The sequence below is a fragment of the Scyliorhinus canicula genome, chromosome 3, assembly GCF_902713615.1.
Source record: "Scyliorhinus canicula chromosome 3, sScyCan1.1, whole genome shotgun sequence".
In the NCBI taxonomy this organism is placed as follows: Eukaryota; Metazoa; Chordata; class Chondrichthyes; order Carcharhiniformes; family Scyliorhinidae; genus Scyliorhinus; species Scyliorhinus canicula.
Genome location: NC_052148.1, coordinates 31,678,173 through 31,691,728, shown reverse-complemented (window position 1 = coordinate 31,691,728; position 13,556 = coordinate 31,678,173).

Sequence of the window (13,556 nt, the reverse complement as noted above, 5' to 3'; positions counted from 1 at the left end):
CCAGTAGCAGCGATCCTGAGCCCTATAAGGGGCCAGCACAGCACTGGAGCGACTCACGCAGCTCCAGCTGCCAATACCGGCTGCAAACGAGCGCCGCGGGTCTGCGCATGTGCACTGCGGCCGGCACGAGCCCGTGCATGCGTGATAGCTTCCTTCTCCGCGCCAGCGGCGTGCAACATGGCGGAGAGTTGCAGGGGCCGGCGCGGAGTAAAAGAGGCCCCTGCCAGGAGAAGCTGGCCTGCCAATCGGTAGGCCCCGATCGCGGGAGAGACCACGGTGGAGACCCCCCCTCGGGGTTCGGATTCCCCCTCCCCCACGCAGAATGGCGTTGAGGTCCGGCTGGGTAAGACCACATGTGAATGGCGCCGGCGGGACTAGGGCTATCTTGGCGGTCACTCGGCCCATCCCGCGCGGAGAATCCACATTCACGCAGTAAAGATTGGGATAGAGGAAAGCAGGTTTACATGCGTAGAGGGGCCCCCAACCGGCGCCGCGCCGACTGCGCCAACGCCAATGGCGGCGATTCTCGTTCGGCAGACCTGTGTTGGGCGGCGTCGTGTGAGTCACGTCGGCAATTGTCCGACCCGGCCCCGGGGTCAGAGAATCCCGCCCATGAGGTCCAAATGCTTGACCAACAACTGGATAATGCAAAAAAAAACAACAAAGGGGTTAGTTAAAAAAACACCATCGCTTATTCTGAAAAAAACTGATTCAACATACACGCGTATCATTCATTTTGATCCTCCTGGGTCATTTCAATTCTATCTCCCTGGCCACAGCATGGGGATGCAAATGTTTCGCTGTTATGTCTCCTTGTTTCAGCCACATATGTGCATCGAAGGCGGCCATTTCCTTTGTGTTAGAGAAAAGGAATTTAGTGTGGCAATCTCCTATTTTTTTAAATCATTCCGTCCATCAACTTTACCTTCTGACTTCCAACTGGCTCTTTTATGCCATCTTTGGCTTGTATCTTAAACATGGTCCAATTCGAACGGTCATCCCAGACTTGAACTCCTAATTTTTGTTAGGAACAGGAGAGGATCATTTCAAACAGGACTTTATCCCTCTTATTACCTGTCCATAAACAGAAGGTATGTTGAATCAGTTTTTTTCAGAATAAGCGATGATGTTTTTTTAACTAACCCCTTTGTTGTTTTTTTCTGCATGATCCAATTTTACGAAGCACCCCACAGCAAACTCGAGTTAGGATTAACCCAGTAAAACTCACAGTAAAACTTCATTTTACACATTCAAAATCTTGCGGAAAGAAGTGTTCGCAACTTCCCGCTCCACATTCACGCAGTAAAGATCGGGATAGAGGAAAGCAGGTTTACACCACAAGGAACGCAGAGAAAATGAATATTGGTTCACATGAATTCCGGAATCCCAGAGTTAGAGTGCAGTGAGGAAGTCTTTTACATCGGCATTCGATGGTCGGTGAGCTAGAAACCGGTGTTATAAGATTTCCTTATTCCCGTGGTGTTGATGATGTGACTAGGTGAAGTAGGCACACAGTTTTGGTGCAGCTTCTGTGGGCGGTGATATAAAACCTTCCAGTCAAGTCCGGTTAGATGGGCTGACTTTGCTTCTGCAGTGCCTGTCAGTGCCTGACAGTGGGATGTTGAACTGAAGGTTGGCTGCACAGCTCCATGTGGTGTAAGTACATCCACAGTGCTGTTAGGTAGGAAGTTCCAGAATTTTGACCCAGTGACAGTGAAGGACGGAGATATATTTCCAAGTCAGGATGGTGAGTGAGTGCCTTGGAGGGGAATTCCCAGGGGGTGATGTTCCCAGGCAATTCTGCCCTTGTCCTTCAAGATGGTAAGTAATTATTGGGCCAATTTAGCTCACTTGGCTAGACAGCTGGTGCTTTATGCAGAGCAAGGTCAGTAGCATGGGTTCAATTCCCATACTGGCAGGGGTTATTCATGAAGGCCCCGCCTTCTCAACCTTGCCCCAGCCATCGCATCTCTACGCAACTCAACAGTACCGACTCGTACACCGAGGCCCTCGCTATGCTCGACCGATTGTATGTGCGGCCTGTAAACGAGATCTACGCACGGCACATTTTCGCTACCCTCCGTCAGCACCCCGCAGAGTCGCTAAAGGACTACATGCGCGATTTAAAAGCCCTTGCTCGGGAATGTAACTTTCAGGCAGTAACTGCATCCCAGCATATGGAACTCGCTGTCCGTGATGTGTACGTTGCGGGGGTCCGGTCTAACTATGTGCGCCAGCGACTACTCGAAAAAGGGGCCCAGAACTTGGAGGACACGGTAGCGCTAGCAACCTCAATGGAGGTCGCGCTTCAAAGTCTCAACTCATTCCCCGCAGACCAAGCGACCCCATCGTGGACCCCCGACCAGCGACTGTCCCAGGCCTGCGCCGCCCAGCCACCCACTCACTATGGAGTGCCAGCGTGCCATTTTTGTGGCCAGCCCCAACACCCACGGCAGCAATGCCCGGCCCGCAATGCAACCTGCAGCAGCTGTGGTCGAAAAGGACATTATGCCTAAGTATGCCTGTCGAAATCAAAACCCTCTAATTCCCCCTCAGTCCAGAGCAATTGCTCCCCCAACTCGCAGGCCCGCAGGCCCCGCAATGTTACAGCGTATCTGCCGACTCTGCCTCCGCCCGACATGTGCGACTCATGGGGGCTGCCATCTTGGCAATCCTCCCCCACGCGGCCGGCCATGTGCGAGTCATGGGGGCCGCCATCTTGGGCGCCATATTCCTCGCCGCCCGCCACGTGCGATCAATGGGGGCCGCCATCGTGGCCATCACCCGAAGTTCACCTCGACGACTACGACCTCCGCGGACAGTCATCACGGGGCGACTCCAGCATTGCTGATCGAGCCGCCGACTACCCGCAACGCAACGCAGTCACTTTGGACCAGTCGCATCCGAAGCACCTCAGGAGCTCGATGATGTCCGTTCAAGTCAACGGATACAAGACACCGTGCCTCTTCGACTCCGGGAGCACCGAGAGCTTCGTACATCCTGACCTGGTAAGACACTGTTCGCTCCCTATCTTCCCTGCACGGCAAAATATCTCCCTCGCCTCGGGTTCGCACGCGGTCCAAATACAAGGGCGCACCGTTGAGACCCTAACGATACAGGGCGCCAGCTACTCTAATTTCCAGCTGTATGTACTCCCCGACCTCTGCGCCCCACTCTTACTCGGGCTCGACTTTCAGTGTAACCTCAGGAGCCTCACACTCAGCTTCGGCGGACCCCTACCTCCTCTCACTAGATACAGCTTAGCGACTCTAAAAATCGACCCCCCTCCACTCTTCGCTAACCTAACGGCTAAGTATAAACCAGTAGCCACTCGCAGCAGGCGGTGCAGCCTGCAGGACAGAGTATTCATGAGAGCCGATGTCCAGCGACTCCTACGTGAGGGAGTCATAGAGTCCAGCAACAGCCCCTGGAGAGCTCAGGTGGTGGTCGTCAAGACCGGGGAAAAGTTCTGGATGGTGTTTGATGACAGCCAAACCATTAACTGGTTCACCCACCTCGATGCATACCCCCTTCCCAGAATTCCAGACATGGTCAACCAGATCGCCCAGTACCGCATCTTCTCCATGGTGGATCTGAAGTCTGCATACCACCAGCTCCCAATCCGCCCGGAAGACCGCCACTACACGGCATTCGAGGCTGATGGCCACCTCTTCCATTTCCTCCGAGTCCCCTTTGGCGTCACGAACGGGATCTCAGTGTTCCAACGAGCAATAGACCGAATGGTGGACCAGTACAGGCTGCGGGCCACATTTCCGTACCTGGATAACATCATCATCTGCGGCCATGACCAGCAGGACCACGATGCCAACCTCCACCGATTTCTCCAAACCGCCCAGAAACTCAATCTCACCTACAATAAGGAGAAATGCATTTTCCGCACTACCAGACTAGCCATCCTCGGCTATGTCGTGGAAAACAGAGGCCTGGGCCCCGACCTGGACCGTATGCGGCCCCTCTTACAACTCCCTCTCCCTCATTGTCCCAGGGCCCTCAAGAGGTGCCTGGATTCTTCTCTTATTATGCCCAGTGGGTCCCCCAGTATGCGGACAAAGCCCGCCCACTATTTAAAACCACACTCTTCCCACTGTCAGCAGAGGCCCGCCAGGCCTTCAACTGCATCAAGGAGGACATCGCCAAAGCCGCCATGCTGGCGGTGGATGAATCCGTCCCCTTTCAGGTGGAGAGCGATGCCTCAGAGGTCGCTCTCGCCGCCACTCTGAACCAGGCAGGGAGGCCAGTAGCTTTCTTCTCTCTAACCCTCTCCGCTTTGGAACTTTGACACTCCTCAGTCGAAAAATAAGCTCAAGCCATTGTGGAAGCCATACGGCACTGGAGGCACTACCTCGCAGGTAGGAGGTTCACCCTCATCACCGACCAGAGGTCGGTTGCCTTCATGTTCGACAACTCGCAAAGGGGCAAAATAAAAAAGGATAAATCTTGAGGTGGAGGATCGAACTCTCCCCTTATAATTATGACATCATAGATCGACCGGGGAAGCTCAACGAGCCCTCAGATGCTCTGTCCCACGGCACATGCGCCAGCACGCAAGACGACCGCTTAAAGGCTATCCACAATGACCTCTGCCATCCGGGGGTCACCCGGCTCGCCCACTACGTCAAAGCCTGAAATATGCCTTACTCCACCGAGGAGATAAAAGCCATCACCAGGGATTGCCCGATCTGCGCGGAGTGCAAACCGCACTTCTATAGACCAGACAGGGCCCACCTGGTAAAGGCCTCCTGGCCCTTTGAACGCCTAAGCATCGATTTCAAAGGGCCACTCCCCTCGACCAATCGGAATGTGTACTTCTTCAATATCATAGACGAATTCTCCCGCTTCCCCTTTGCTATCCCGTGCCCCGATATGACCTCCCACACAGTCATCAGAGCCCTGCACAGTGTCCTCACCCTGTTCGGGTTCCCCAGCTACGTACACAGCGACAGGGGTTCGTCCGTCATGAGTGACGAGCTGCGTCAGTGCCTGCTCGACAAGGGCATCGCCTCGAGCAGGACTACCAGCTATAACCCCAGGGGGAACGGGCAGGTTGAGAGGGAGAACGCGACGGTCTGGAAGACCGTCCTACTGACCCTACGGTCCAGGAATCTCCCGACCTCCCACTGGCAGGAGGTCCTCCCCGACACGCTCCATGCAATTAGGTCCCTCCTGTGCACTGCCACTAACCAAACCCCTAACAAGCGATTATTTGTTTTCCCTTGGGGCACTACCACGGGGGCATCGCTCCCATCTTGGTTGAGAACACCGGGCCCGGTTCTCCTCCGGAAGCACGTCCGGACACATAAAACGGACCCACTAGTAGAGAGGGTACTACTGCTACACTCAAACCCACACTACACCTTTATTGAACACCCCGACGGCCGTCAGGACACTGTTTCCTACTGGGACCTGGCGCCTGCAGGATCCACCACTACCACCACCACCGCCGAGGTACTCCTCACACTACACCCCACCCGACCACCCACGCCCTGCACCCCCACGTCTATAGGTTCCCTACGCTCCCCTTTGCCCATCGCACCGGTCAGGATCGAAGCTCGGACCGAACCACCCCCGGAGTCCACCCTCAGATCCACACCGCCCGTCACCACCCAGCTACCCGAAGAGGCTGCAACCCCGGTGCTCCGCCGATCCCAAAGGAGGACTCGGCCACCGGACCGGCTCAACCTGTAGACCCGTCACCCCCGGCGGACTTGATTTTTTACAGGGGGTGAATGTGATGAATGTGCATCATGTAATTCACACTGTATAGTATTGCGTTCACACTATATAGCATTGTGCCCTTGTGGGGTCTGTCTGTGAGCCGTTGCACGGCTCTGCCCACAGGGGGAGATGAGGAGCTTGTACAGGGCTCCACCCTTGGCTCCGCCCATGGCCCCTCCCACTACCGGAAGTATAAAGTGCTGCAGCCTTGTGAGTCTGCCCTCAGTTCTTCTGGTCGCAGGCAGGCTCAGTTGTAAGTCTATTAAAACCACAGTTTACTTCCTATCGCGTCTCGAGTAAATTGATGATCACATCAGGATGCACCCTCACTATTTACATATTCCTAACCCACATCAGTCGGTGCTGGTATTAAGGCTCCACAAAAAGCTCTTTCCACTTTACTTCATCGATCGACAGATCCTACTATTCCTTTCGCCCTGCACCAAGAATATTTCATCTGAAAACTCTTCCACATTTATTGAATCACTGTGGCGGCAATAGTTTGTAATCTCCATTCTTCACTAACTGATTAAAACCAGTCCTGGCCAAGAGTTAAGCTCTTGCAGCTTGAAAATCCTTCACAGGCACATAATTGTGCAGCAGTTGATTATTAATGACCTTAACAAAGCTGTTAACAAGCAGAATATTGGCTTTGCTCCCATCCATTCCTTAATAGTCATAAATACACTTTGAGAAGGGTAAGCCTCTTCAGAATGGTAATAAAAGCAGACAACGTTAATTCGGGGCCACTTCGCTCACCTCATGTTCAACTAAAAGTAACTCGTGCGGGAATTTGAATCCCACAGTTACCGCATTAAAAACACCTTGTGTCAGGTTTCTGCTACCTCACAAGAACATCTGTCTCCAAGCATTAATGAATTCCGATGCACAAAAATTATGCCTTTCAATTTTCCTCTCAAAGAGAACTGCTCAGTAAATGAAAAATCATTCTTTTTAAAACTCAGTGTACCACAGTGTGTGCTGCGTAAATCATTTCACGATATAGTAATCAGGCTGTCAGGCAGCAGGATAGCATGGTGGTTAGCATAAATGCTTCACAGCTCCAGGGTCCCAGGTTCAATTCCCGGCTGGGTCACTGTCTGTGTGGAGTCTGCACGTCCTCCCCCTGTGTGCCTGGGTTTCCTCCGGGTGCTCCGGTTTCCTCCCACAGTCCAAAGATGTGCGGGTTAGGTGGATTGGCCATGCTAAATTGCCCGTAGTGTCCTAATAAAAGTAAGGTTAAGGGGGGGGTTGTTGGGTTACAGGTATAGGGTGGATACGTGGGTTTGAGTGGGGTGATCGTGGCTCGGCACAACATTGAGGGCCGAAGGGCCTGTTTGTGCTGTACTGTTCTATGTTCTATGTTCTATTTGATTCTAGTTAAATACCACTTCAGAATACCGTGACTCGGTACTATATGAATACATTCTATTGCTTCAAGATAAATTAAATCAAGCCGGCAACTCAAATACAGTTGGCTGGATTTTCCGTAGTGTTGACACAGGGGCAGGATTTGTGGACTTCCACAGCAGCAAAACTGGCGTTGCACCTGTACAAATTAATTGACTGTTAAGGGGCTAGCACCGGCACTGCATGGAACGCGATCAATTCCAATGAGAAATGGTGTGGGATTCTCCGGGATCGTAATTGACACTTGGGAGGCTGACAAGCTGCAACCACATATACACATTACACTCCACACATACACCATCCCAGCTAACACAATGGCACAGGTTGCGCTGGGGCATGCCCACCCTGCTGATAGGTGGTCTGGGGCCAGAAAGCACCGTTCCCCCTCTCTCGCCCTCAGCAGCCGTGGTGCCTGTTTCACGATTTTTAAAAGCGCAAGTAAACCTTGCCATCGGGAATTCGCCCCAGTGGTGGCGGAGAATTGCGGAGGGCCGGGAGAATACCAGGTCAGGCCAGCTAATGGTATGCAAATGGCGTTTACTGTACATGCATTCTGGAACGCATCGTCGCCACTGTCATGGTGACGGAGACTTGCAATTTAGAATGAACCTGGCGGCCACCACGATTTAGGCGTCCACCACGATTCTATGCCCAATTGCGTTTTCCGGTTCTGCCGCCAGCCAACAGAGAATCCCGCCATAGTGCAATTTGTGCACACTATTAAGATACAATTCGTTCAAGGGCAGCATGGTGGCACAATGGGTTAGCCCTGCTGCCTCACGGCGCAGAGGTCCCAGGTTTGATCCCGGCTCTGGGTCACTGTCTGTGTGGAGTTTGCACATTCTCCCCGTGTTTGCGTGGGTTTCGCCCCCACAACCCAAAGGTGTGCAGGCTAGGTGGATTGGCCACGCTAAATTGCCCCTTAATTGGAAAAAAATTATTGGGTACTCTAAATTTATATTTTAAAAAGATATACAATTAATTCAGGATACTGTGGGTGGGATTCTCGTTGCTGCCAGCCCTGTTTCCCTGCACGACGGGCCCTCGCCAGCAGTAGGATTCTTCGTCCCCCAGCCGGCAAATGGTGTTTCACATTGTGGGCCACCCCGTGCCATCGGGAAATGCGTGGGTGTGTGCCGGTGGGGTGGAGAATCCCGCCGACAGAGAACCCTGCAGTGTGTCTTTTCATTATGCTCTTTCACTTCCTGAGACCATGGGCGAACGGCCTCGCCGAGCCCGACTCGGTGACGCAACATGGCTGTTCTATCACGCGGGCGGTCTTTTGCGAGATTTGTGATGTTTCCAAACACCTTGCAAGATCTAACGTCACGATCTGGGTCTTGCCCTTCCTGGGCGAGATTCAGATGAACATATTTAAACGAACAATTGGGCTTATTTAAATATGTCGACATCCGATTATCCTGAGGCCTGGGAATGAACGCCCGTGCCTGGGAGACCTCGCCATGGCACTGTTTAGCACTGGACCAGGCAGAAACGCACTTAGGGAGATGCCCCGGTTGGTCAGGATCGGGCTCAGGGCAGGGTGGTTTGCTGGCACTCCCGCTGCCACCTGGGCAGCTTGGGACTGCCAGCCTGGCACTTTGGCAGTGCCATCTGGGCACCCTGGCAGGGGCTCTACCAGGCTGGTAGTGCCAAGGTGCCCAGGTGCCAGGTTGCGTTGAGCTCATCAGTGGAAGAAGTGAGGTAAGTGCGGCCCCGGAGCTGAGAAACAACCCCTATTCGTACCCAACACAGGACTCATATTGTTGTAAAAACACTTCCCATAACTCATGAGAGCAATTCAAACCCTCCCAAACCCTTGACCTAAGGTGGTTAGGAGATATATGAGGAGAAGGTAGAGGTTAATAGGATGAACAGGCAGGGTCAGTCTAATGACTGCGGAAGGGAAAGGAAATGGAAAAAATCAAATGCAAGGGGACTTTGAAAATGAAAGTTGGGGATGAGGCTGAGTGTTATCAGAGATTAATAAACAAGGTCAGAATGTCTGAAAAGTGTAGGGCAGAAGAAAATCCTGCAAGGGAAATCAGTAGGACATATTTAAAAACCTTGTACTTAAATGCACGCAGTGTTCGGAATAAGTTCAATGAGCTGACAGCACAAATAGAGACAAATGGGTATAATTTGGTGAGGTTTCCTGAAACATGGATGCAGGAGGACCGGGACTGGGTATTCAATGTCCAAGGGCACTCAGTATTCCAGGATGGAACAGGAGGTGGTGTTGCTTTGTTGGTTCAAGGCTGTATTCAGAAATGATATTGGCACTACGGCCAAAATGCTGAATCGATCTGGGAGGAAATGAAACACAAGGGCAAAAACTCCTTTGTGGGAATAATTTGCAGGCCCCCGACCAAATACTTCCCAAGTGGGGCATAGTATAAAACAATAAATAATGAGTGTTTGTGAGAAAGGATCAATCGGATTCATGGGTGATTTTAATATGCATACTAACTGGAATAATCACATTGGCAAGGGTAGCCTTGATGGAGATTTCATAGAGTGTATGAGAGATTGCTTCTTCGAGCAATATGTTATGGAGCCAATCAGGGAGCAGGCTTTTTTAACTTTAGTATTATGTAATGAAGAAGGTTTGATAAATAGTCTTGTCAGTAAGGATCCTCTTGGAAGGAGTGATCACTGCATGCTAGAATTTCAAATTCAGAATGGCCGAGAGAAGAGAGTGCCATTATGGAGTTTTAGCGTTGGGCAGAGGTAATTATACAGGCCTGAGGAAAGGGGTGGCCCAAGTAGACTGGGGACAGATAATTGAGGGAAGGACAGTTGAGAAACAATGGCGGGATGTTCAGGGAAATATTAAATGCCACTCAATTAAAGTACTTTCCTGAGCGGAAGCAGAATTGTAAAAGGGTGAAAAATGTTCCATGGCAAAACAAGGAAGTCAAGGAAGGCATAAAGAGAAAAAACTAGGATATACCATGCTGCGAAAGCTAGTGGTAAGCTGGAAGATTGGGAGAACTTCAGCAAAAGACCACTAAAAATAAAATCAAAAGAGCTAAGATGAACTATGAAAAGAAACTAGCAGAAAGCATAAACACTGATTCCAAGAATGTCCATAAGTATATAAAGAGGAAGAGAATAGCTGAAGTAAATAAGTAAATGTTGGCTCTTTGGAAATCAATACTAGTTAGGTAATAATGGGGAACACAGAGATGGTGGAGGCACAGAGCCAATGTTTTGCCTGTCTTCATGGCAGAAGATAATAAACATTTTCCAAAGACTACAGTTTATGCAGAGGAACTTGGTGCAATAATCATCACTAGGGAGGTGGTACTTAATAAACTGATTGAATTAAGGGCAGATCAGTCTCCAGGACTTGTTGGCCTGCACCCCATGTTTGTAAGTTTAAAAACAATTACTGTTTATTTATAACAAGAACAAATATTAAATACACAAGAAATACAGCTGTTTAATCACAAGCTAATACCTGACACCACCTTTAACTGCCCCAACCTCTATTCACACACAGAAGACAGACAAACACAGAGGGGTGGAAAGGGTAAAATAAATGCTGAGTTCTTTTGTGCACTTTCTTCACAATGTCAGTGTGGATTGAAGTCTCTGGTTTACAGTCTGTAATGATCTTCCTTGCAGCTAGCAATATCTTACTGTCAGATTTTCTAGGAGAGGCTCCTGTCTTCACATCAGCCTATTCTGCAGAGAGAATTATCAAATTCTGGTCTCTGATTGCATCATCCTTTTCCGTAGTGAGAGTTGGTTCCCACAGCTATCTATTGGTGAGAATTAGCTGGTTCTTTCTGGAGGAAATAAAATGGGAAAAAAAAGAGAGATTTTCTCCCTTCGCTTCCAAATTGAAACTGAAAGCTCTTTAGGTCTCAAAACCATTTCAGTGGGAACAGATCCAATCACCACCTGTTACCAGGCAGAGTACCTCCTTTTAGACCAATTCATTGACCACCAGCCAAATATGTCAAACTAAGTCATCGCTGATCCCTCTTGCTACTCAAATCTTCTGCTTGTACTAAAGGCACAGGCCACAGTTTCCTTCTGCTTGAATTAAAATGGCAGGTTGCCTTAAAGTTGCAGGCCCATAAATCATCCAGGCTTCAAAAATGTAATCCAGAAATAAAGTGGAAATAAGGGAATAAATGGACAAACAGGAAGGAATACTATGAAGAAATACTATGTACAGCAAACTCAATTCATTGCATTACCATCCTTGTTGAAGAAACTCTGCACTCCTGTATTCAGCAAGGAACTGGAACTTCCTTGTTCTTTGTTCTCCAAGAAGGAATACCCTCTCTGGGCTCTGGAAATCATGCGAACTGATTTTACTGTTACGTTATTCATAGTTATAAATCTTCTATTCTGAACACTTACTGTATTTGTGAGTGTGAAGTTGCCATTATCCTTCCCCAGGTTTGAATGTGTGAATAAACTAACCTTCTGATTTAATCATATAACAAAGAGCTTGCTGTGAATAACTTTAAAAAATGGAACTCACAAACTGGAGGGTTGGAAAAACGCACCACTGCTTATTTTAAAAACAATTTTAAAATATCTCTATTTACGGACAGACAACGAGGGGATAAAGGAGTTCAATTTGAGCCTCTATCCTGACCGTAACACACATGGAAATATCCCCCCAACTATCCTCATGATTTTACAAACTTCTATCAAGTCTCCACACAATCTTTCCTTCTCCAAGGAAAACAGTCCCAACTTCTCCAATCTATTTTCATAACTGAAGTTCCTCACCCCAGAAACCATTCTCATGAATCTTTTCTGCCCTCTCCCTAATGCCATTATATCCTTCCCAAAGTGCAGTATCAAGAATTCAATGCAATACTCCATCTGAGGCAAAACTAGTGTCTTATATGTTCAACATAACCCTACTCTATGCTTCTATTAATAAAGACATGTATGCTTTGTGAGCCACACTCTCAACCTGTCCTGACACCTTCAATTATTTACGCACATATGCACCCAGATCCATCTGATTTTGCAACACCTTCAGAGTTGTGTTCTTTACTTTATATTGTCTTTCCATGTTATTCCTACCAAAATGAAAACTTCACATTTCTCCGCATTGAACCTCATTCGCCTCCTCTCTGCCCATTCCACCAACTTGTCTAAGTCCTGTTAAAGTTCCACACTGCCCTCCTCACAGTTCACAATGCTCCCAAGGTTTGTGTCACCTGCAAACTTTGAAATTGTGCCCGCACACAAAGGTCTACATCACGGTAGCATAGTGGTTGACACAGGTGCTTAACAGCTCCAGGGTCCCAGGTTCGATTCCCGGCGTGGGTCACTGTCTGTGTGGAGTTTGCACATTCTCCCCGTGTGTGCGTGCGTTTCCTCCGGGTGCTGCAGTTTTCTCCCACAGTCCAAAGATGTGCAGTTTAGGTGGATTGAGCATTCTAAATTCCCCTTAGTGTCCAAAATTGTTCGGTGGGGTGACTGGGTTACCGGGATAAAGGATGGTAGCGTGGGGCTTAAATAGGGTGCTCTTTCCAAGGGCCGGTGCAGACTCGATGGGCTGAATGGCCTCCTTCTGCACTGTAAATTCTATAATTAATATATATCAGGAAAGGTAAAGGTCCAACACTAACCCCTGCGGAACTCTACTGCAAACATTCCTCCTGCCCAAAGAGCATCCATTAATCAATACTCTGTTCCCTGTCACTCAGCCAATATTGCAGTCATGTTTCTGCTGATTTATTCCATAGCTTTGCCCACAAGTCTGTTTTGCAACACTGTGTCAAATGTCACTCAGGTATCAATATCACCTTAGGACTCTGTTTTCCAAGTGTACTATTTGAACATATTTAATTTTTTTGATTTAGATTTATTGTCGTGTGTACTGAGGAACAGCGAAACGTATTGTTCTGTGTACAGTCCAGACAGATCGTTCCGTACATGAAAAACATAGAACATATGATAAATACATACGATAAATACACATATATATATTTGTACATTTGCTCTACTAGTCTACTGTGTGAAATGTTACCCCACATATATTGCATTTGTTTCTAGTGGAGGGGAATCCAGACCTGACTCTCCCTCACCCGACACATTCACTGTCAGTGTTTCACCCTTATTTTGCATTTCAATGTACTCATTTACCAACACTGAGATTTAATCTGAACTAATGCTCTACTGTAGGACTAAGGAAGTGCTGTGTTGTCAGAATATACTGTCTTTTGGATTGATATTAAGCACAGCCTGTGGGTATTTAAGATCCTGTGGCAGTACATAGAGCAGAAATGTTCCTCATTCAGGACAGAAATAGCAGATGAAGTAACTGGCCATCCATTTCATCCTCTTTTGTGGAGTGTTGGTTATTGGTTGCATTGCTCTACGCAACAGTAGTTCCTGCTCTCCAAAGTAATTCGCTGTGTAAATGCGTG